Source organism: Phocoena phocoena, chromosome 3, assembly GCF_963924675.1.
Source record: "Phocoena phocoena chromosome 3, mPhoPho1.1, whole genome shotgun sequence".
NCBI lineage: Eukaryota > Metazoa > Chordata > Mammalia > Artiodactyla > Phocoenidae > Phocoena > Phocoena phocoena.
In genome coordinates, this window is record NC_089221.1 from 152,221,424 (window position 1) to 152,248,693 (window position 27,270).

Sequence of the window (27,270 nt, forward strand, 5' to 3'; positions counted from 1 at the left end):
TCTCCACAAAGAAGATTTACAAATGGCCAAAACACTCAACATCACTAATCATTAGAGAAATGCAAATCAGACCTACAATGAGATACTACCTCACACTCATTAGGATGGCTACTACCATGAAAAACAGAAAACAACATTATTCTTGAGGATATAGAGAAGTTGGAACCCTTGTGCATTGTTGGTAGGAATGTAAAATGGTACAACCACTGTGAAAAACAGTATGGCATTTCTTCAAAAAGTTAAAAATAGAACTACCATATTATCCAGCACTTCTACTTCTGGGCATATACCCAAAAGAATTGAAATCAGGGTCTCAAAGATATATTTGTACTCCTATGTTCACAGTAGCATTATTCACAGTAGCCGAAAAGTGGAAGCAACCCAGTGTCCATCAAAGGATAAATGGCTAAACAGAATGTGGTATATACATACAAAGGAATATTATTCTGCCTTAAAAAGGAAATTCTACACGCTACAACCTGTGTTAACACTGAAGACATATACTAAGTGAAAATAAGCCAGTCACATAAAGACAAATATTGTATGATTCTACTGATATAAAGTTCCTAGGGTCGTGAAATTCATATAGACAGACATAGAATGGCAGTTGCCAGGGGCTGAAGAAAGGGGAGAGAATTGGGATGTTATTGTTTAATGGATGCAGAGTTTCAGCTGTGCAAGATGAAAAGCGTTTTAGAGATGCGTGTCGGTGATGCGTGCACAACAATGTGACTAAAGGCCACTTAAGTGAACACTTACAAATGGGTAAGATGGTAAATATATATTTTACCACAATTTTTTTAATTAAAAAATATTTTTTGCCATGGCACCACACTCCCTTTTTGCCACCCATGAATTATCTTTAGTAGAGACTACATTGCTTACTTAAGCTTTCCTGTGAGAGTCTATGTTTTTGGGGAAATCTGAAGGAGGAAACTGAGTTCCATGGCTTTATGCAAAGCAAAACCAGAGCCAGAGTTGAAAATAGAAGAGATTCTGAGATTGTAAATCCCTGAGAATTAACAAAAAACTTCTGGCAAAACTCCAGACTTTTGAGGCTATGGAAATGGTAAGATCAAAGCTGAACCTAGCTTTGGTGATGTGGGGAATAAACGGAGAATTATACTAAGGTAATTATTATTATTATACGCAGAAAGGTTGGAAGTGGAAAACAACAAAGCCCAGAGGAGGGTGAGGGGATGCAGTTGGTCCAGGATGTGTGGTGGGATCTGCTAGACTCGAGTGTGAGGAAAGGTACTAAGGGCTCTTCCACCTCTTGTGCTCCCACCCCCAACCTCGAGAACCCATACAGAGCTCTGTGATGCAGGTATGGAACTCTACTAATAAGAATGCTCAGTGCCCAGTTGCCTGAGGCAGAGTGTGCTTCAGATGATAAAGACATCTCTCTTTTTTTTCTGAGGAAATTTAGTGCCCCAGGATTGAGCTCAAGATCAACTTTTGAGACATTTTTCTAGATCATCTATGATGTGGGATCCTCTTTCTGTTTCTCCACTCTCTCCAGAGGAATCCATTTTCATCATTATTTGTGAAAAATAGAGAAATGTATCAGGTTATGGATTCCTAGACCTAGTCTCCAGAACAGACTGATCTTGTTTTGCCTGTTCTTACCCATATTATTAGATCATTTACAGAGACAGATACCTCAGGTGAAAATTCTCCAGAAATATTAGATCATCATTCTTCTAGGTGAAGAGGATAGATTGGCCAGGGGGTAGAGTGGCAATTAGGGTTTCTATTCAAAGCCCACAGTCATATCTAGAGGGCTGTATAGAGAGCTCCAGAGAAAAACCTGGATAATTAAAGTTCAGGATACCTGCAGCAGAGCAGAGCCCTACAATACTTGTTTTTCAGTTACCTTCCCACATGGATTCTTGGTCTCTGAGCCAAGCCTTTGGGTTGGGGCAAATCTGCAGAGCCATGCCGATCCTATAAAAGTCTCTGAGAAGATGCCAAAAACTCAGCTCTGGCATCAGGGATAAGAATCCTACCTGATGGAGCAAACTGCATATTTAGGACTAAAATAAGCACCTTTATTTTATTTATTATTTTTTAATTTTCAATGTATTTTCATATTTTATTAGTTCTCCTTAATAAATGACAATCTTTAGAGAATTGGTAGTTAGGCTGCTGTCTTGTAAATTTCTTTTCCTGTCAGTCATCTGATCATTTCTCTGTGTTTTTTTTTTTTTGTAACATCTTTATTGGAGTATAATTGCCTTACAATGGTGTGTTAGTTTCTGCTTTATAACAAAGTGAATCAGTTATACATATGTTCCCATATCTCTTCCCTCTTGCATCTCCCTCCCTCCCACCCTCCCTATCTCCCCCATCTAGGTGGTCACAAAGCACTTGAGCTGATCTCCCTGTGCTATGTGGCTGCTTCCCACTAGCTATCTATTTTACGTTTGGTAGTGTATATGTGTCCATGCCACTCTCTCACTTTATCACAGCTTACCCTTCCCCCTCCCCATATCCTCAAGTCCATTCTCTAGTAGGTCTGTGTCTTTATTCCTGTCTTACCCCTACGTTCTTCATGACTGCTTTTTGTTTGTTTGTTTGTTTGTTTTCTTAGATTCGATATATATGTGTTAGCATACAGTATTTGTTTTTCTCTTTCTGACTTATTTCACTCTGTATGACAGACTCTAGGTCCATCCACCTCATTACAAATAACTCAGTTTCGCTTCTTTTTGTGGCTGAGTAATATCCCATTGTATATATGTGCCACATCTTTATCCATTCATCCGATGATGGACACTTAGGTTGCTTCCATGTCCTGGCTATTGTAAATAGAGCTGAAATGAACATTTTGGTACATGACTCTTTTTGAATTATGGTTTTCTCAGGGTATATGCCCAGTAGTGGGATTGCTGGGTCATATAGTAGTTCTATTTGTAGTTTTTTAAGGAACCTCCATACTGTTCTCCATAGTGACTGTATCAATTTACATTCCCACCAGCAGTGCAAGAGTGTTCCCTTTTCTCCACACCCTCTCCAGAATTTATTGTTTCTAGATTTTTTGATGATGGCCATTCTGACTGGTGTGAGATGATATCTCATTGTAGTTTTGATTTGCATTTCTCTAATGATTAATGATGTTGAGCATTCTTTCATGTGTTTGTTGGCAGTCTGTATATCTTCTTTGGAGAAATGTCTATTTAGGTCTTCTGCCCATTTTTGGATTGGGTTGTTTGTTTTTTTGTTATTGATCTGCATGAGCTGCTTGTAAATTTTGGAGATTAATCCTTTGTCAGTTGCTTCATTTGAAAATATTTTCTCCCATTCTGAGGGTTGTCTTTTCATCTTGTTTAATGGTTTCCTTTTCTGTGCAAAAGCTTTTAAGTCTCATTAGGTCCCATTTGTTTATTTTGTTTTTATTTCCATTTCTCTAGGAGGTGGGTCAAAAAAGGACCTTGCTGTGATTTATGTCATAGAGTGTTCTGCCTATGTTTTCCTCTAAGAGTTTGATAGTTTCTGGCCTTACATTTAGGTCTTTAATCCATTTTGAGCTTATTCTTGTGTATGGTGTTAGGGAGTGTTCTAATCTCATACTTTTACATGTACCTGTCCAGTTTTCCCAGCACCACTTATTGAAGAGGCTGTCTTTTCTCCACTGTATATTCTTGCCTCCTTTATCAAAGATAAGGTGACCGGGCTTCCCTGGTGGCACGGTGTTTGAGAGTCTGCCTGCCGATGCAGGGGACATGGGTTCATGCCCCGATCCGGGAAGATCCCACATGCCACAGAGCGGCTGCGCCCATAAGCCATGGCTGCTGAGACTACGCGTCCGGAGCCTGTTGCTCTGCAACGGGAGAGGCCACAACAGTGAGAGGCCTGCATACCGCAAAAAAAAAAAAGATAAGGTGACCATATGTGCGTGGGCATATCCCTGGGCTTTCTATCCTGTTTCATTGATCTATATTTCTGTTTTTGTGCCAGTGTCATACTGTCTTGATTACTGTAGCTTTGTAGTATAGTCTGAAGTCAGGGAGCCTGATTCCTCCAGCTCCATTTTGCAGTCTCAAGATTGCTTTGGCTATTCGGGGTCTTCTTAAACAGAAGATACCTGACTGAAAGATCATTGAGGAACACATATCAAAAATACTTTTTAATTTGAATTTTTCAAAGAAGCATCAATGGAAAATATTTTTATCCACCGTAAAAATGAATAACAGGGAAAGAACACAGCGATACATGAATTCAATGCAGAAGACACATTATTCGTGAATATCCCCTCTTGCCTGAAGAGGGGATAGTGTGATTCCCAGCTGTTCATTCTGTTTTTGTTTTCCCATGTAAACAGAGTAAAGAAAAGAATGGCTTCACCTGACCCCACACGCTTCATGATAGCAATCTCACCGAATTTGACCCACCCCTTGAATCCCACTGAATCATTCACTTGGCATCCTCCACTTCTAAAGTGCCCTACTCTTACCACTGCCAGAGTACACCCAACTCTCAGTCTGAACATTTCAGAGAGCGCATCTCCAGCTAGCACCTACTGGTTGGCTTCTTTATGTCAACATTCTCAACACACTATTAGGGGACTGACTTTGAGAGAGAAGAAAGAGGGAGTTGGTGAGTGACTCAGAGAGTGACTTATCAAGGCACCCAAGGGAGAACCTAGTAAAGAAGCAACTGGAAAACACCCTGAACAGGCACTTGGGCAAGATCAGTCAGGGTAGGATCCCCATGGGTGTGCATGATGCAGGGCTTACTGCCCACTTTATTCTTCTCCCTCCAGGGATGTCCCACACCTGTTCAGAAGCCAGAAACTTGTACCCAGAAAAAGGGTAGTTGCTACTCAAGGATCGTTAATGTCTATAGTGTTATATTTGGGAAGAAATATTCAACTCATAATGAGATATCCATGAAGGATGACTCAGACAGATATCAATGGTGGGAATGTTCACGGTGAAGCCACAACATGCCTGGGGATAAATGAGAGAATGAAAACAGTAGAAGAGTGAGTGGGAAATAAGGAAGATTACTGGCGGAGAGACAGAATGAACCAGGAGCAGGAGGAATGAGAATGTTCTCGTCATCTCCACCATGATACCCACACCCCCACACACACAACCAGACCCAGGTCCACCACTTTGTGGCAGCTGAGGGCAAGGTGCTTTTCCCACAGAAGTGTGTATAGGATTTATCTCTGAGCACAAAGGCAGTATCTGCATGAATATTGTCAGACATGGCATTGCTCTCTTTGAGAAAGGTGATCTTGGGGCCTCCTCAAGCTGTATTTCATGACAAGGCAGCTGTGTTTTATGTACAACCCTGTATTAGTTTCCGAGACTGCCATAACAAATTGCCACAAATTTTATGGCTTAAAACAAATTTATCTTCTCACAGTCCTAGAGGCCAGAAGTTCGAAATCAAGGTGTCAGCAGGGCCACGTACCTGTCAAGCTCTAGGAGAGAATATTTCCTTGCCTCTCCCAGTTTCTGGTAGCTTCTAAATTTCCTTGGCTTGTAGTAGCATAACTCCAATCTTTGTCTACATCTTCACAGGAACTTTCTCTCTGAGTGTCTCTGTGTCCTTTTCTCACTTGATCTCAAACTATCCTTGGTGTAGTATATTCTGCTTCTAGACAAGCCCTGCCTGGAATATCTGATGAACTTCAGCACAGGCTCCAACACTGAGGAGTTGAGACAATCTGGGGAGTAGAGACAATCTGGGGAGTAGAGAATAAAGAAAGAAAATGCCCATGAGAGCTTCTGACTAGAAAATGTTATGAAAAAGTTGCTTTATTGATGCATTATTAATCTATGTCAAAATATTTGTAGCAGGGACTTCCCTGGTGGTCCAGTGGGTGAGACTCCATGCTCCCAATATAGGGGGCCTGGGTTCAATCCCTGGTCGGGGAACTAGATCCCACATGCATGCCACGATTAAGAAGTCTGCATGCAGCAACGAAGATCCCGCATGCCGCCACTAAGACCCGGCACAGCCTAAATAAATAAATAAATAAATTGCAGCAGATATGAAGTTTCCTCACCCATATGTTCTCACACAGGTTACAACTACAGATATCCTTATGCTGGATTCTAGCCCTGCCACGGCTGTGTGACTGTAAAAAAGTCATTTCTCCTATTTGGTCCTTGAGTTCCCCACCTGTAAGATTCAGACATGAGGTTCCATTACTGATTTTGAAATCTTTTAGATTAGGAGAGCTGTTTTTCTTTGAAATAAATAATGTATGGAACACTTATAGGACAGATAAGACCTATGTTTTATTAGAAATTTTATTTCAAAAGTTTGATTCGGATTCAGTCAGGGTAGACCAGGATTTGCTATGATAACAAATACACCCCAATATTACAGTGGCTTAACACACAAAGGTTTTTTTCTTGCACATGTCACAGTTAGTGCAGGTCAAAGAACTCTTCTTAGCAGATTTCCATTCCCCCCAGTGACTCACCCCCCCCCAACAATCTTGTGATTCAACCATGATAAAGCCCCGGCCTCTGTGGAAGGGGAAGAAAGAGCATACACCACTTCCATCCATATCCCAGTGGTCCTCAGCATCCAGTCACCTGCCTCAATTCAGATGCAAAGGACTCTGAGAAATGTAGTTGTCCTCTTCCAGTAAAAGGAAAATGACAGAAATTTGGTGCCTCTGTGGCAAACTCTATAACATGTACTTATTATAAGGTCAATCATTGAGAACAGTGATATTGTTTGGATAGATCAAAAAGAAAAAGAAATTAGATATTATGGATGACAGATGCAGTCATGTTTCAACCTCAGCACTGCATTTAGTCCTATTTTTTCTTTTTCTTTTGGAAATACTAAGAAAATTCCAGGTCACGAAGAATAGCAGTTGGAAATGCTACTTGTATTTTAAGACTTGCTTCGGAATTTCAGGATTTTCTCTAATTATACAGAGATAGGAGGAGAAACCTTAGTGTCAAGCTTACACACAACTGAGTTAACAACATAAAAAATATGCTGGCCATCTCCAGGTTTTAACATCGAGCATGCAACATATCTGAGGATTCATATTGCATTTATTACAATGTTTAAATAGTTAAACATATTTAAAATGTGAAGTTCAAGTATAACGTTTATGGAAACCTCTGCTTTGGAGAACACAGTGCAAGGTAAACTTTGCACACTGTTGCATGTTACATTTTCCAAAGAAGGTCATATCTCCCATCCCTCATGCTCTTCTTACAATGTGTCTTGGATACTTTCCCTATTGTGAGGTAGTCTGTTCCCTTTCCTTGAATCTTGAGAGGGCTTGTGACTACAGTAGCAGTGATCATAAAGATGGTACAGCTCCCACCTTGCTGGCTAGAACACTCACAATTTGGCCTTGAGCTGCCAGGTAAGTAATCCAACTGCCTTGAACAATCTGCTATGAAGAATGAGGCTGATCTCACAGGGTTGAGGGAAGATCCAATCAGATCAGTATGAACACCCAGTGTTCAAATAACATCAGTCCCCATCCCCTGTCTCTACCTGAGCCACCACGTAGCAAGGGGGAAACAGACTCATGAGCCCTGGGTCCAGGCCAGTTCATGTGACTCTCAGACCCTTATTTCCTATAAGCCTTGGTTGCCCCACCCGGAAAGTGGGATTATTGCTCATTTAACAGAATGGATCAAATGGGACAGTGAAAGCCCCTCAGGAAACACTGAAGCCCTAGAAACATTTCCCAAGTTTCTGAGTGCCACAAATTATGCCATTAATTGCTTTATTGTTTCCATTTCCAAACAAAGAGCATTCTGCAGGTCAGGCCAAGGGGTTAAAGAATAATGCAGATCTAATCCCAGTACAACAAACTGCAACCAGGCTGCCCTGGGAGAACTGAGGCCAGGCTGACTTGTCCTCAGCTCCCTCTGGCCCAGCACAGAGCCTGGCACACCATGTGAGCTATATTACCAAAAACTCCTTTCACCTGGAGTCAAGAACATTTTGGGGCTCACATGGTTTTTTTAATTAGATGCCAACATTTAAAAATTGGGAATGTTCACATAAAAATCGAGTTCCAGCTTCCCATGGAAGGGAAGTTGCTATTGAGTAGTCAAAACATCCAGAATATATATGATATAGTACCTAATACCATATTTGGTGTCAGTCTTCGATACTTCGTTTTCTTCTCTCATCCCTCTCCAAGTCTGTCAAGCTGAGGGAAGCCCCCTCACATGAGTTCTGTTCAGTGAGGCTCTAGCACCTCACATTTCTCTCATTAAAAAAAGTGTATAGGATGCTTGAGTGAGCCACCACCTGCCTGAGCCTCGAATTCTGTGAAATGGAATAAATAATAGTACCTACCTCATAGGATAATTGTGATATGAAATGGGTTGATGCATGTGAAATGGGTTCTGAGCCTAAAATAGCACTGAATACATGAAAACTATCAGGTTCCATTCCATTCCATGCTTTAAAAGATTCTAAGAAGAATCTCACTTTAAAGAAATTCTCCAAGAACATTCCAAAGCCTCCCCCATAGCCAGGAAAAGACCATATTACCTTTTTCCCAGGAAGCACCTGTCCCTGGGGTGTCACCCTCCAGCGTCCCCACCTGCAACTCTGCACACCCAGGCTGAGCCCCCTCCACCCAGTTTCTCAGAGCTCAGATCTGCACATTTGCCTCCCACCACCTCCCTCCCCACCCTGCGGTCATCTGTGCTGCCCACCCTGGCAAGCTGTGTCCCTAACACCTCACCTACTCACGGCTTAATTATTTTATTCCCCACCTTTATTTCTCAGAAGAGGGGGAGGAGCAGGGAGAATTATGCAAGCCAGGAGATGGGTGGAGAGGGGTGGAGAGCCGACTGCACCTACAACCCCCACTTCAGTGCCCTCAGCCCACAGCTTCCACAGGTCCACCCCCAGCTGTCTGGTGCTCCTGCCTCCCCTTCACCCACACACACCCTGCCACTGAGCGGCCAGTAACTTTCTCTTTTCCCTGAGGGTTTTAGATCCCCAATTCCACAGCTCTGGAAAAAAGCCCAATTCTCCTCTCTGGCTGGATGCATTACACAGAAGACATACTCCCTTCCTTGGAAATGAGTCAGGGGTAGGTGCAGTAGGAAGACCACTCACTGAGACCCCTGACCCTCTCTAAGCACCAGGCTCATTAGCGTTGTGACCTGGAAAATATTACTCTCTGAGTCCACCTATTTATCTCCCTCCCCACCCAAAATAATTTAAAATATATTAACAAGGCCAACCCTTTCTTCATGTGGCTCTATTTCCCCTCCTGGGAACGACAAGGGCAGCACAGTGCAATAGGGGCATAGACTTAATTCTTTATAGACCATGTGACTTTGGACAAGGCCCTTCACTTCTCTGAGGCTCAGTTCCCATACCAGTAAAGTGGGGATGATCTGACGCCACCTCATAGGCTTGCTTTGAGAAGCAAAGCAGTCATAGGATGATGGAACACACTTTCTGGAGCCGTCGGTTGTTACAGAGGAAGATTGCTTCTAAGGTGAGTTTTAAAAGAAAAATAATGGAATAAAAATGTAATGGACGCTTCTGCTTCCAGCGAGATGGAGTAATGGAACGCAGCTAACCTCCTATCTGACACAACTGAAAAGAAAAACAGAAAAAGTATGAAACAGCAGTTTTCAAGAGAGTGGACCTCAGGTAATAAGGGTAACGAACCATGGAAGACCAAAAACAGTCAAGGTGAGCTCTATGACTGCCCCAGGTTACTGCCTTGAGCACTGTCCAGGTACAGGAAGAAGAAAACAAGAAGTAGTAGGCTTCTGGAGGTGGGGAGACAGAGTTGAGAAGCTGGGGAGACCAAGGCAGCTAGTGCTCACAAGACAGAATAACACAAAGGACAAAGCTGGAAAGAAAACTCCAGCTATCTGTGGAGTGTCTGCCTTGGGTATTCACCAGAGAATTGATAAGTTTACCTGTTTAAGGAAACTACCAGAGATGAGAGAGAAATTATCTAAAAGGAAGAATGAGAACAGTGCCTGAGTTCACAGAGGGCTGAGAAGAGTACCTGATCCTACCAATCAGAGCAGAAAACTTAATAACTCATGGGTCCCTGGGTAGTGTAAGCAAAAAAGTCTTGCCTCAGTAATGGAGAATGATCAGCCCTAGGAAAAAAAATGCTGCTCTGATCCAACCTAACAAATCTTGAAAGTAAGACCTGAAAGGATCAATGTTTTTCTTAGTAACTTAGCTTCATCCCCAGACAAAGCTTAATATTTATAGGAGAACTAAAATATCTAGCAACAAACAAGATAGAATTCACAATATCTGGCATCTAATCTGATTAATAGCATAGAAAGCAGCAGGAAAATATGGCCAATAATGAGGAGAAAAATTGATCAACTTACACTGACCCTGAAATGATAGAATAAGCTGACAAGAACATCAAATAGTTATTATAATTATAACTATACTCCATAGACCCAAAAAGTTAAGAAAAGACATGGATGATATTTTTTAATTGAACTTCTAAAGATGAAACTTCTAAAGATGAAAACTATAATGTCTAAGACAAAAAAATACAATAGATAGGATTAATTGCAAATTAGACATTACAGAAGAAAAGATTAGTGAAATTGAAGACAAGGGAACATTTAATATCCAAAATGAAACAAAAAGAGGAAAAAAAAATTTAAGAGCATTGGAAAGCTGTGTGACAACTTCAAGGAGCCTAACACAGTCACCCTTTAGTATCCTCAGGGGATTGGTTCCAGAACCACCTGTGGGATGCTCGAGTCCCTTACGATTGGCCCTCCATTTCCACAGATTCAGCATCTGCAGATTCAACCAACCACAGTCGAACAGTCAATCCATGGTTGGTTGAATCCATAGACACAGAACCTAAAGATATGGAGGCCAACTGTATATATATAAATGGAGTACCTGAAGGAAGTATCAAGGAGGACAGAAAAATAACAACTAAAAATTTTTCAAATTCGATGAAATTTATAGATCCAGAAAGATCAACAAAACCCAAGCATAAGAAATGAAGAAAACTAAACCAAGATACATGATAATAAAAAATGCAAAATCAGTAATTAAGAGAAAAACATTAAAGTAGCCAGAGGGGAAAAAAGACACTATATAGAGAGAAACAAAGAAAAAGGTGACAGCAGATTGGTCATCATAAACAATGCAAGTGAGAAGAGAATGACACTTATCCCTGGGTACTGAAAGAAACAAAACCTGTCAATGTAGAATTCTATACCCATTATAAATACTTTTCCAAATCTAAAGAGAAATAAAGACTTTATCATACTAAGAAATGCTGAAATAATTTAGTACCAGCAGGTCTGTACTATAAGAAATGCTAAAGGAAGTCCTTCAGACAGAAGCAAAATGACACTATATGGAAATGCAGATCTTAACAAAGGAATGAAGAGCCCCAGAAGTGACAACTGCATAGGTAAATATATTATTTTCTTATTATTTAAATATCTTTAAAAGATAGTTGACTATATAAACAAAAATAAACAACAAAAATAAACAACATACTGTGGGGATTATAATATGTGTATAAGTAAAATATATGGCAATAATAGCATACCATCTGAGAATGAAGAAATGGAACTATAATACAGTAAGATTCTTATACTATACATGAAATGGTATAATGTCATTTGCAGGTAGACTGTGACAAGTTAAAAATGTATACTATAAACCCTAAAGCAACCATTTAAAGAAAAAGAGACCAACAGATGAAACAAATAGGAAAAAAAAAGTAGCAAGATGGTAGACTCAGTCCTAACCGTATGAATAATCGCATTAAATGTAAATAGTCTAAGCATCCCAATTAAAAGGCAGAGATTGTCAGATTGGATTAAAAAAGAAACCCTCAATTTTATACTGCTTATAAGAAATGTACTTCATATACATACCAAAATAAAAAGATGGAGAAAGATACATTGTGCTAACACTAGTCCAAAAGAGTCATTATTTTAATATCACACAACGTAGTTTTTGATATGGAATAGGAATAAAGAAGGTCATTTGACTATGATAAAGGGGTCAATTAATCAATAGAATGTAGTAATCTTAAATATATACACATCTAATAACTGAGCCTCAAAATATAAGAAGGTGACTTCCCTGGTGGCACAGTCGTTAAGAATCCGCCTGCCAATGCGGGGGACACGGGTTTGATCCCTGGTCCAGAAAGATCTGACATGCCATGGAGCAACTAAGCCCATGTGCCACAACTATTGAGCCTGTGCTCTAGAGCCCATGAGCCACAACTACTGAAGCCCACACGCCTAGAGCCTGTGCTCCGCAACAAGAGAAGCCACCTCAATGAGAAGCCCATGCATCACAACGAAGAGTAGCCCGGCTCACCACAACTAGAGAAAGCCCATGTGCAGCAACGAAGACCCAACTCAGCCAAAAATTAATTAATTAATTAATTAAAAAAATATATATATATATGAAAAACCTGATAGAACAGCCCAGAGAAACAGCTAAAATCACAATTATAACTGAATATTTCAATATCACTCTCTCAATAATTGATAAAACAGGTATAAAGAAAATTATCAAAATATAGAATACTGAAACAGCACTATCAACCAATTTGACCTAATTGAAATTTCTGGAACACTCCACCCAAAAACAGAAGAATGCATGAGAAACATTACCAAATGTACCAAATTCTGGGCCATGAAACAAATCTCAGTAGATTTAAAAGGATTCAAATATATAAAGTATGCTCTCTGACCACAATGGAATCAAATTAGAAATAAATTATCAAAACAATATGGGGGGGACTTCCTTGGTGGTCCAGTGGGTAAGATTCCACACTCCCAATGCAGGGTACCCAGGTTCAATCCCCTGGTCAGGGAACTAGATCCCACATGCATGCCACAACTAAGAGTTCACATGCTGCAACTGAGAGTTTGCATGCTGCAACTAAGAAGCTCACATGCTGCAACTAGGAGCCCACATGCCACAACTAAGAAGTCCACAGGCTGCAACTAAGAAGTCCACATGCCGCAACTAAAAAGAGTCTGCACGCCACGACTAAAAGATCCTGCATGCCACAACTAAGATCCAGCATTAATAAATAAATAAATAGGGAAATTCCCCAAATATTAGAAAAATAAATAAGATACTTCTAAATAACCCACGTGGTTAATAAAGGAATAGAAATGGAAATGAGATAGTTTTTAAATTGAATGAAAATACAATATATCCAAATTTGTGGGACGCTACCAAAGCAATATTTAAGGAGTAATTTAAAGCACCAAAAGCCTTTAGTAAGAAAAAATGCAAGGCCCCAAATGAGTGACCTCAAATTCTACCTAAGAGACTAGAAAAATTAAGTGCTTACCCAAAATAAGCAGAGAAAATAAATACTAAATATCAAAGCAGAAATTGCTAAAATAGAAAACAGAAAGGCAAAAGAGAAACTCAATGAAACCAAGAGATGTTTGAGAAGATCCACTAAACTGATAAACCTCTAGAAATTCTAATTAGGAAAAAAGAGAAGATACACACTACTAATATCAGGAATACTGGAGATGATACCCCTAAAGACTCTATATATATTAAAAGGATAAGGAATTTTGTGAACAACTTTATGCCAAAAAATTTGACAACTTAGATGAAATAGTCAAATTCACTGAAAGACAAAACCTACCCAAGCTCACCTAAGAAGGATTAGTTAATGAGAATAGCCCCCATCTATTAAAGAAATTGAGTTTTTGGCTAAAAGTCTTCCCACAAAGAAAACTCCTGGCCCAGATGGTTTCCCCAGTGAATTCTACCAAACATCTAAGGAAGAGATAATATTAATTCTACATAAACTTTTCTAGAAAATTAAAGAGGAGGAAATATTTCCAAACTCATTCTTTGAGGCAAGCATTACTCCAACAGCAAATCACACAAAGATATTAAAGGAGCAGTGCAGACCAATATCCCTTATGAATAGAAATGCAAGAACTTCTAAATAAAATTTCAGCAAATCCAACAATATTTTAAAACAATAATACTTCATGACCAAGTGAGATATATCTAAAGAATGCAAAGCTGCTTTAACATTTGAAATTAGTCAGTATAATTCACTATATTAAAAGACTTAAAAAAAAAAGGCCATATAATCAGCTCAATAAACACAGAAAAATCATTCAACAAAATCCAAAATTTATTCCTAATAAAAACTTTTAGCAAACTAGAAATTGAAGAGAACTTGCTGAACCTGACAAAGGGCTTCTAAGGATACCTACAGTTAATGTCACACTTAATGATGAAAGACTAGCTACTTTACCCCTAAAATCAGGAACAAGACAAAAATGTCTGTTCTCACTATATCCAATGTTGTACTGGAGTTCTAGATGGTACAGTAAGACTAGGAAAACAAAGAAAAGGCATACAGATTGGAAAGGAAAGAGTAAAACTGTCTTTATTCACAGACAATATGATTGCCTATGTAGAAAATTTACTGAAACCTACAAAAAAGCTACTAGAACTAGTAAGTGCGTTTAGCAAGGTTGCAGGACACAAGATCAATATACAAAACTCAACTGCATTTCTATATACTAGCAATGAACAACCAGAAATTAAAATTAAAATACTTTTTATAGCATTAAAAATGTTAAATTCTTAGGGATAAATCTGACAAAAAATGGGAAAGATACGTATGCTGAAAACTACAAAATATTGCTGAAAAAAATTAAAGAGCTAAATAAATAAAGAGATAGTGCAAGGGGACTTCCCTGGTGGTGCAGTGGTTAAGAATCAGCCTGCCAATGCAGGGGACATGGGTTCGATTGCTGGTCCGCGAAGATCCCACATGCCACGGAGCAACTAAGCCCATGTGCCACAACTACTGAGCCTGTGCTCTAGAGCCCGCAAGCCACAACTACTGAGCCCACGAGCCACAACTACTGAGCCCACGTACCATGACTACTGAAGCCCACACACCTAGAGCCTGTGCTCCACAACAAGAGAAGCCCCCACAATGAGAAGCCCACGCACCGCAAAGAAGAGTAGCTCCTGCTCACCGCAACTAGAGAAAGCCCGCATGCAGCAATGAAGACCCAACACAACCATAAATAAATAAATAAATAAATAAATAAATAAAATTGATTCTAAAAAAAGAGATAGTGCAGGGATTTGAAAACCCAATATTGAAAAAATGTCAATTCTCCCCAATTTTATCACTGCAATAGCAATGAAGATCCAGCAGGCTTTTTTTGCAAAAATTGACAAAATTATTCTATAGTGCATATGAAATGGAAAAAAAAAAAGACTAGAATAGCCAAAACAACTTTGAAAAAGAACAAAATTGGAAAGCTAATGCTATCTGATTTCAAGACTTGTTATAAAGCTGTAGTAATCAAAATGTGGTATCACTATAAAAATAGCAAATAGAGCGATAAAGCAGAATAGAGAGATCCATACATATATAAACAATGGATTTTTAAATATAGACTTCATTATTAGAAGAAAAATTGAGATGTACATAGAGTTCTCATATGCCCCTCATCAAGTTTCCCCTACTATTAACATCGTACATTAGTATATTTGTTATAGTCAATGAACCAATACTGATACATTGTTATTAATTAAAGTCCATAGTTTATTCAGACTTTCTTAGTGTTAACCAACAACTTTTTGTGCTCCAGGATCCTATGTACATTACATTTAGTTGTTATGTCTCCATAGACTCCTCTTAGCTGTGACACTTTCTCAGACTTTCCTTGTTTTTGACGACCCTGACAATTTTGAGGAGTACTGGTTGAGTATTTTGTAGAATATCCCTCATTTGGGATTCATCTGATGTTTTTATAATTAGACTGGAGTATGTGTTTGGAGAAGGAAGATTTTAGAGATTCAGTGCCATTCTCATCATAGCCTAACAAAGGTATATACTATCAATATGATTTATCTGTTTAAGTTAACTTTGATCACCGGCTGAGATAGTGTCTGTCACTTTTTTCCACTGTAAAATTATTCTCCCCACCCCCACAACTTTCTATACTATACTCTTCAGAAAGATGTCACTCTACACAGCCCACACTTAATAAGTGGGAAGTTATGCTCCACTTCCTTAAAGGTGGAATAGATACATAAATTATTTGAAATTCTTCTACGAGAGGGATTTTTCTCTTCTCCCCCATTTATTTATTCAGTTATTTATATCAGTATAGGCTCATGGATATTTATTTTATATTTTGGGTTATAATCCAATACTACTTTATTTATATACTGTTACTTAAATTTTTCAAGTTTAAAATTTGGCCATTGGGAGCTCTGTCAGTTGGCTGTTATGTTCTTTGGACAAACCCCCATCAATATAGGATTGTCTCTTTTCAGTACTTCCTTACTTTCTGGTGCTACAAAATGCTCTAAGTTCATCTTGTATATTACCTGCCGCAGTCCTAAAACCAGCCCAGGAGCCCTAGGTCCTTTTATTGAAGAATGATATTAAAAACCAAGATCTGGGCACTAGGTGTGCTCACTGCTATAGGAATTAACAAGTAATTTTAACAAAGGTACAAAGGCAATTCAGTGGAGAAAGCAGTCTTCCAGCAAATGATGGTAAAACAACTGGATATTCATATGCAAAAAAACGATGTTGGATCCATGCCTTGTACCATATACAATAATTACCTTGGGGGTTTTCAAGATGGCAGAGGAGTAGGAGGACATGGAGTTCATCTCTCTCCACAAACGCATCAAGAGTACATCTACAGATGGAACAAATCTCACAGAGCACCGGCTGAACACTAGCAGAAGACCTTGGGCACTGGAAAGGACAATAAAGATCCCCACATAACCAGGTAGGATGAAAGAAAGAAGGAAGAAAGAAGAGGAGAGGAAGCGGGACAGGACCTGTGACCCTGGGGGGAGCTGAAGCAGAGGAGAGGGTCCTGCATCCGGGGAAACCCCCTCACCGATGGGGAAATTGGGTGGGACAGAAGGGAAGCATCTGAAGCTATTGGAAGAGGGTGAAATGGCCGGTCTGTGGCAGACAGGATAGAGTGAGAACTACACAGACAGTCTGTGCCACGGCCCTGCATGCCCTGGACTGGGATGTGTGTCTGCTGGTGTGCACAGGAGCTGGAGCATGGGGATTGGAGAGCAAACCTGGGAGGAGAACTGCTGTTGGGTGTTCTGTAGTTCTTCTAGGTCCTCATTAAACCTGAGGGGATGGGAGGGAGGAAATCTACAACTGGCATTCACCTGTGGAGGAAACCCGGACTGCCATGGAAGCAAGGCGCCACTGTTTTATGATGTGCAGAGGGTGGAGCCAACATTACAGCCTCTCTTCCCTCACACACCAGCCCCTGCCCCCTCCAGGTGCTAGGAAAGGGTCCCGCCAGGGTTGGCCCTCATGTGCCTGCTGCCAGGCACTAGAATAGGCTTGACTAGGGCTGGATCTCTCATGCCCATGGCCACCGGCTTCCTTGTGCACCTGTTGCTGCTGCGGCTCCTGTAACCCAGGCAGCTGTGCTGCCTCCGTGCCCTGTCTTCACCAGGGCAGACCTGAGTGCTCCAGGGCAGCCTCCAGAGCAGACTCCTGGGGGTGGCCCACACTCAGAGGTGAGGCTAAAACCACAGCTGAGTCCCAGGAGTGGGGCGACTAAGGAAGAGGAACAAAAATCTTTCCATCAGCTGCACAAACTGCAGATTAAATCCCCACGATCAGCTTGGTAGACCCTGCGTCTATGGAATATCTGAATGGACAATGTTCCCACAAATGAAACCAGTCTAGCTCTGGCAGCTGTGGACTTCGGGGGCAAGCAAATGTGAGAGTTGGGCCAGATCAGAGTCTGAGCTGCCCCCACAGTACCCAAAGTGGGTCCAGAGGCCAACCTAGAGGCATTAGCAGGCCTCCTGGGGAGGTGGAGGTGGGCTGTGGCTCACAGTGGGGGCAAGAACACTGACACTTGAGACCCCAGGAAAATATTATTATTACTATTATTTTTATTATGTTTTGATTCATTCTGTTGTTGGGTTTGGTTTTTTTTAATTATTTTAAATTTTATTTAGTGTTTTGGGGTTTTTTGGTTTGTTTGGGTTTCTTCTTTTATTTTCTTTTTTTAATTTTTTCAATATTGTTTTTAATATTTCTATTTGTACTTTGCTTTTTCGTTGTTCTGTGTTTTTTCCTTTTTTTAAATCGTTTTTGTGTGTTTGTTTTGTTTGCTTTATTCTTTTGTTTGCATTTGCTTCTGTTTTGTATTTTTGTTAGTTTTGTCTTTAATCTTTTGATTTCATTTCTGGGTTCTTTTGTTTGTCTGGTTGTTCTCTTCTTTTTTGTTTTCTTTGGTTTTGTTTTTGTTTCTTTTGGGTCTGTGTGTGTGTTTCTTTGATTTCTTTTCTGTTTGGTTGGTTTTGCTTTTACCATTTGGGGTTTTGTTTGTCTGGTTTTTTTTTGTTTTTTTTTTTTTGCTGTTGTTGCTGTTTGTTTGTTTCTGTCTTTGCTATTTGTCTTGGGATTTGTTTCTCTGTTTGTTTTCATTTGTTTTCTTCCCTGCCCCTTTTTTATCCCTTTATTGCCATGACATGAGGTTTGTGGGGTCTTGGATCCCCAGCAAGGGGTTGGGCCTGAGCCTCTGGAGTGGGAGTGCTGAGTCCAGGATGCTGGATCGCCAGAGAATTCCCAGCTTCTGGGAATATTAATCAGTGATGGCTCTCCCGAAGGTCTCCATTTCAAATCCAAGACCCAGCTCCACCCACCTGCCACACCTCATGCCAAAAAACAAGCAGGACAGGAACACAAACCCACCCATCAGCAGACAGGCTGCCTAAAGCTCTACTAAGCTCACAGACACCTCAAAACACAACACCTGACATGGCCCTGCCCATCAGAGGGACACGTACCAGCTCCACCCACCAGAAGGCAGGCACCAGTCCCTCCCACCAGGAAGCCTACACAAGCCACTGGACCAACCTCACCCACTGGGAACAGACACCAGAAGCAAGAGGAGAAACGACTCTGAAGCCTGCAGAAAGGAGACCTCAAACACAGTAAATTAGACAAAAAGAGAAGACAGAGAAATATGTTGCAAATGAAGGAGCAAGGCAAAACCCCACAAAACCAAATAAATGAAGAGGAAATAGGCAGTATACCTGAAAAAGAATTCATAGTAATGATAGTAAAGTTGATCCAAAATTTTGGAAAGAGAATGGAGGCACGGATCGAGAAAATACAAGAAAGGTTTAATGAGGACCTAGAAGAACTACAGAACAAACAAACAGTGATGAACAACACAATAACTGAAATTAAAAATTGACTAGTAGAAATCAATAGCAGAATAACTGAGACAGAAGAATAGATAAGTGACCTGGAAGATAGAATGTTAGAAATAACTTCCACAGAGCAGAATAAAAAAAAAGAAAAAAAGAATGAAAAGAAATGAGGACAATCTCAGAGACCTCTGGGTCCCAGAAGAAGAAGAGAAAGAGAAAGGGTCTGAGAAAATATTTGAAGAGATTATAGTCAAAAACTTCCCTTACATGGGAAAGGAAATAGTCAAGTCCAGGAAGTGCAGAGAGTCCCACACAGGATAAATCCAAGAAGAAACAGGCCGAGACACATATTAATCAAACTAATAAAAATTAAATACAAAGAAAAAATATTAAAAGCAGCAAGGCAAAAGCAACAAATAACATAACGGGACTCCCCATAACGTTATCAGCTGATTTTTCAACAGAAACTCTACAAGCCAGAAGGGAGTGGCAGGATATATTTAAAGTGATGAAAGGGGAAAACCCACAACCAAGATTACACTAACTAGAAAGGATCTCATTCAGATTTGATGGAGAGATAAAAAGCTTTACAAACAAGCAAAAGCTAAGACAATTCCGCACCACCAGACCAGCTTTACAACAAATGCTAAAGGAACTTCTCTAGGCAGGAAACACAAGAGGAGAGAAAGATCGACAAAAACAAACCCAAAATAATTAAGAAAATGGTAATAGGAACATATATATTGATAAGTACTTTAAAGGTAAATGGATTAAATGCTCCAACCAAAAGACACAGACTGGCTTTACAAAAACAAGACTCATATATATGCTGTCTACAAGAGACCCACTTCAGATCTAGGGACACATACAGACTGAAAGTGAGGGGAAGGAAAAGGTATTCCATGCAAATGGAAATCAAAAGAAAGCTGGAGTAGCAACTTCATATCAGACAAAATAGACTTTAAAATAAAGACTATTACAAGAGAAAAAGAAGGACACTACATAATGATCAAGGGATCAATCCAAGAAGAAGATATAACAATTGTAAATGTTTATGCACCCAACATAGGAGCACCTCAATACATATGGGAAATGCTAACAGCCATAAAAGGGGAAATCTACAGTAACACAATAATAGTGGGGGACTTTAACATTCCACTTACACCAATGGATAGATCATCCAGACAGAAAATTAATAATGAAACATAAGCCTTAAATGACACATTAGACCAGATAGGCTTAGTTGATATTTATAGGACATTCCATCCAAAAACACCAGATTACACTTTCTTCTCAGGTGCACACGGAACATTCTCCAGGATGGATCACACCTTGGGTCATGAATCAAGCCTCAATAAATTTAAGAAAATTGAAATCATATCAAGCATCTTTCCCAACCACAATGCTATGAGATTAGAAATAAATTACAGGGAAAAAACTGTAAAAAACACAAACATATGGAGTCTAAACAATATGCTACTAAATAACCAAGAGATCACTGAAGAAATCAAAGAGGACATCAAAAAACACCTAGAAACAAATGACAATGAAAACACGACAACCCAAAACCTATGGGATACAACAAAAGCAGTTCTAAGAGGGAAGTTTATAGCAATACAATCCTACCTCAAGAAATAAGAGAAATTATTGCAAAATTTCAGAGCAAAATTAATGCGCAGAAATCTAATCTAGGTAATCTGCAAATAACCTAACCTTACACATAAAGCAACTAGAAAAAGAACAAAAAAAAATAGTCGAAGGAAAGATATCATAAAGATCAGAGCAGAAATAAATGAAATAGAAACGAAGAAAACAATAGCAAAGATCAATAAAACTAAAAGCTGGTTCTTCGAGAGGATAAGCAAAATTGATAAACCATTAGCCAGACTCATCAAGAAAAAAAGGGAGAGGACTCAAATCAATAAAATTAGAAATGAAAAAGGAGAAGTTACAACTGACACCACAGAAATACAAAGGATCATAAGAGACTACTACAAGCAACTCTATGCCAATAAAAAGGACAACCTGGAAGAAACGGACAAATTCATAGAAAGGTACAACCTTCCAAGACTGAACCAGGAAGAAATAGAAAATATGAACAGACCAATCACAAGTAATAAAATTGAAACCGTGATTAAAAATCTTCCAACAAACAAACGTCCAGGACCAGATGGCTTCACAGGTGAATTCTATCAAACATTTAGAGAAGAGCTAACACCTATTCTTCTCAAACTCTTCCAAAAATTGCAGAGGACAGAACACTCCCAAACTCATTCTATGAAGCTACCATCACCCTGATACCAAAACCAGACAAAGATATCACAAAAAAGAAAAATACAGGCCAGTATTACTGATGAACATAGACACAAAAGTCCTCAACAAAATACTAGCAAACCTAATCCAACAGCACATTAAAAGGATCATACAGCATGATCCAGTGGGATTTATCCCAGGGATGCAAGGATTCTTCAATATACGCAAATCAGTCAATGTGATACACCATATTAAAAAATTGAAGATAAAAACCATGTGATAATCTCAATAAATGCAGAAAAAGCTTTCAGTAAAATTCAACACCCATTTATGATAAGAACTCTACAGCAAGTGGGTATAGAGGGAAGATACCTCAACATAATAAAGGCCATATATGACAAACCCACAGCCAACATCATTCACAATGGTGAAAAACTGAAACCATTTCCTCTAAGATCAGGAAAAAGACAAGGATGTCCACTCTGGCCACTATTATTCAACATAGTTTTGGAAGTCCTAGCCACAGCAATCAGAGAATAAAAAGGAAAAAAAAATCCAAATTGGGAAGGAAGAAGTAAAACTGTCACTGTTCACAGATGACATGATACTATACATAGAAAATTCTAAAGATGCCACCAGAAAATTACTAGAGCTAATTAATGAATTTGGTAAAGTTGCAGGCTACAGAATTAATGCGCAGAAATCTCTCGCATTCCTATACACTAACAATGAAAAATCAGAAAGAGAAATTAAGGAAACAATCGCATTTACCACTGCAACAAAAAGAATAAAATACCTAGGAATAAATCTCCCTAAGGAGGCAAAAGACCTGTATGTAGAAAACAATAAGGCACCGATGAAAGAAATCAATGATGACACAAACAGATGGAGATATATACCATGTTCTTGGATTGGAAGAACCAATATTGTGGAAATGACTCTACTACACAAAGCAATCTACAGATTCAATGCAATCCCTAACAAATTACTAGTGGCATTTTTCACAGAACTAGAACAAAAAACTTTACAATTTGTATGGAATCACAAAAGACCACAAATAGCCAAAGCAATTTGGAAAAAGAAAAACGGGGGACTTCCCTGATGGCCCAGTGGGTAAGCCTCCATGCTCCCAATGCAGGGTGCCCAGGTTCGATCCTTGTTTGAGGAACTAGATCCAGCATGCCTGCCACAACTAAAAGTTTGCATGCCGCAACTAAGAATCTGCATGCTGCAACTAAGAAGTCCGCATGCGTCAACTAAGAGTCCTCATGCCACAACAAAGAAATCCGCATGCCTCAACTAAGAGCCCACATGCTGCAACTAAAGATCCCACATGCTGCAACTAAAGATAGCACATGCCGCAACTAAAGATCTCGCATGCCGCAACGAAGATCCCACATGCCACGACTAAGACCTGGCACAGCCAAAAATAAATAATAAGTAAATAAATAATTTTTTAAAAAATAGAAAAACGGAGCTGGAGGAATCAGGCTCCCTGACTTCAGACTATACTACAAAGCTACAGTAATCAAGACAATATGGTACTGGCACAAAAACAGAAATATAGATCAATGGTACAGGACAGAAAGCCCAGAGATAAACCCACACACCTATGGTCACCTAATCTATGACAAAGGAGGCAAGAATAAACAATGGAGAAGAAACAGTCTCTTCAATAAGTGGTGCTGGGAAAACTGGACAGCTACATGTAAAAGAGTGAAATTAGAACACTCCCTACACCATACACAAAATAAACTCAAAATGGATTAAAAACCTAAATGTAAGGCCAGACATTATAAAACTCTTAGAGGAAAACACAGGCAGAACACTCTGACATAATATGCAGCAAGATCCTTTTTGACCCACCTCCTAGAGTAATGGAAATAAAAACAAAAATAAACAAATGGGACCTAATGAACCTTAAAAGCTTTTGCACAGCAAAGGAAACCATAAACAAGACGAAAAGACAACCCTCAGAATGGGAGAAAATATTTGCAAACGAATCAACGGACAAAGGATTAATCTCCAAAATATACAAACAACTCATGCAGCTCAATATCATAAAAACAAAAAACCCAATCAAAAAATGGGCGGAAGGCCTAAATAGACATTTTTCCAAAGAAGACATACAGATGGGCAAGAGGCATGTGAAAAGATGCTCATTATCGCTAATTGTTAGAGGAAGGCAAAGCTACAGTGAGGTACCACCTCACACTGGTCAAAATGGCCATCATCAAAAAGTCTACAAACAATAAATGCTGGAGAGGGTGTGGAGAAAAGGGAACCCTCTTGTGCTGTTGGTGGGAATGTAAATTGATAGAGCCACTATGGAGAACAGTGTGGAGGTTCCTTAAAAAACTAAAAATAGAATTACCATATGACCCAGCAATCCCACTACTGGACATGTAGCCAGAGAAAACCATAATTCAAAAAGACACATGCACCCCAATGTTCACTGCAGTGTTATTTACAATAGCCAGGACATGGAAGCAACCTAAATGTCCATCAACAGAGGAATGGATAAAGAAGATGTGGTGCATATATACAATGGAATATTACTCAGCCATTGAAAGGAACGAAATTGGATCATTTGTAGAGACGTGGATGGACCTAGAGACTGTCATACAGAGTGAAGTAGGTCAGAAAGAGAAAAACGAATATCATATACTAACGCATATATGTGGAATCTAAAAAAAATGGTATAGATTGCCTTCTTTGAAAAGCAGAAATAGAGACACAGACATAGAGAACAAATGTATGGATACCAAGGGGGAAGGGAGGGCTGGGATGAATTGGGAGATGGGGATTGACATATATACACTATTGATTCTATGTACAAAATAGGTAAGTAATGAGAACGTATAGCACAGGGAACTCTACTCAATGCTCTGTGGTGACCTAAATGGGAAGGAAATCCAAAAAACAGGGGATGTATGTATATGTGTAGTTGATTCACTTTGCTGTACAGTAGTAGAAACTAACACAACATTGTAAAGCAACTATACTCCAATAAAAAAAGAAATTAAAAAAAATTACCTCAGAATCTATCATACACCTAGTAAAACCTGAAACAATAAGACATATAGAAAAAAATAATAGAAAATCTTTGTGACCTTATGCTAGGCAAAAATTTATTACATGACACATAAAGAAAGATCCGTATGAGAATAAATGAATAAAATGGAGTTCACCCAAATTAATGTACTCTGCCCTCTTAAAAATACTATTAGGAGAATGAAAAGACAAACCACAGCTGGAGAAAAAAAATATTTGCAAAGTTTATATCTGATAAAGGACTTCAATGCAGAATATATGTACATTTTTTAAAAATACCACTCAATAATAAGAAAACAAACAATTCGATTTTTTAAATGGGCAAAGTATTTGCACACACTTTGCCAAAATGATATATGGGTAACTAATAAGCACATGAAAAGGAGCTCACCAGCATCTGTCATTAGGGGAATAACAAAATTAAAACCATACCTATTACAATGGATAAAATTTAATGTGTGACCATGCAAAAAGTTGGGAAGGGTGTGGAGGAACTGGTAGCAATGTAAAAGAGTAAAAACTAATTGAAAAACATTTTAGCAATTTTTTAAAAAGTTAAACCGATGTCTACCCTATGATCTAGCCATTCTACTCCTAGGTATTTAACCAAGAGACAAGAAGGTATATGTTCATACAAAGACTCGAATACAAATACTTCTTACTTATCTAAGTCCTGAGCACCAGCCAAAAACCTAGAGCCGTACAGACACAAGGAATTGTGAATGGATGAAGAGACCAATGTGTGGACCAAAAGAGAAACAGACTCATGGAAACAGGAACAGATGATGGATGGGTAGGGGATAAATGAATAGATGAAGACATTAGCCAACAAATTGATAGTGAGATGAATGGCAAAATGAATGGACAGAAACAAATGTGCAAAAGGATGAAGATGAAGGGATGAATGAGAGATGGAGAGGAAAAAAGGGAGATGGATGGATGAACAAATAGACAGAAGCACTGGATGAATGGGTGGATGGATGGATGGATGGATGGATGGATGGATGGATGGATGGACGGATGGATGGACAAATACAGGAAGAGTTCATAAGCATAAGAGCAGATCATTTCTTATTTATCTCTGTTGTTCCAGTGCCCACAAAAGGACCAGTCATAAGATGTTAGCTGCTCAATACATATTTTTTGAAGGAATGAGTGAAAGATTGAGGTACGGTGTTATTGTGGAGTTTAGAACTGAGAGAAGACCTGATTTCCATCTCTATTCATATCCTCAAGTTATCTATGTGAACATGAGCAACTCAACATCTTCAATTTACTCTCCTGTAAAATGGGTAGACTGGATTAAATGATTTCTAAGGTCTTTTCCAAACACTCTTGTGTTCCCTGATTTGAAGCTTCACAATATAAGATAAGCCTATGGGATGGGAGGAGAGGCCACATTAGAGCAAATGTGTGTTTACTTACAACTTGTCCTAATGCAGAGCTGATCCCAGATCTCTGCCAGCAACGGTGGAGAAGAGTTAACACACTCCAGATGAGATTCTGTTCAAACTGTCTGGCTGAAAGCCTGTGGTGGAAATGAAAGACAGGCTGAGAGGACAGCCTGAGGGGTAATTAAGAGTGAAAGATGAACTTCCGTAAGGCTGTACCCAGCCCAAGTTGAAAGGAAGGCAGGAAGGGCCAGGCTACACAAAGCCTCCTTGGCTGCTGGCCAAATGCACCCTTTATCCAGAAGGATGGTTGCTTGTTCACAGAGCACGTGTTCTGTCCTGCCAGAGTCTCTCCTGGACTCCTGGTGTGCTCTGGGGTAATAACTGTACTGAGAACGCATCTATCATTAGTTGTAGAACAATATGTGCCAGGCACGGTCTATATATCACCTCATCACTTCTCCCAATAACCCTGGGAGGCAGTAATGCTGATCTTCACTTCATGGAGAAGAATAACATAGTTAGTAAGTGGCAGATTGAGGACTTGAACCCAGGGCAGTTTGGCTGCCTGTCTGTGGACAAGTGCCCTGGAACTGGTCAGGTAACAATTCAGAGACTTCAGATTTCATTTACTTTTTAAATTTAGGTATAATTTTGTAATATATATGTTATTGTTATATTATAACATTACATTGATTTAAGGTATACAATGTAATGATTCAATATTTGTATACATTGCAAAATAATCTCCACAATAAGTCTAATTAACATCTGTCACCATACATAGTTACAATTTTTTTTCTTGTGATAAACTTTTAAGATCCACTCTCTTAGAAACATTCAAATATGCAATACACTGTTGCTAACTATAGTCACCATGCTGTACATTACATTCCAGGACCCACATATTTTATAACTGAAAGTTTGCACATTTTGACCTTCAGTCATCTCTCCCACTCCCCCACCCCCTACCTCTGGCAACCACCAATCTGTCCTCTGTATCTATAAGCTTGGTTTGGGGTTTATTTTTTAGATTCCTCATATAAGTGAGATAATATGGTGTTTGTCTTCCTCTATCTGACTTATTTCACTTAGCATAATGCCCTCAAGGTCCATCCATGTTGTGGAAATGGCAATATTTCATTCTTTTCTACGGCTGAATTATATTGTATATATGGTGTATATATATATATATATATATGACATTTCTTTATCTATTCATCCATCAATGAACACTTACGTTGTTTCCATATCCTGGCTATTGTAAATAATGCTGCAATGAACATGGGAGTACAGATGCCATTTTTGAGTTAGCCTTTTCATTTCCTTTGATTAAATACCCAGAAGTTGATTTGCTGCATCACAGACTTCTGACTTCATGCCACACCAACTTGTA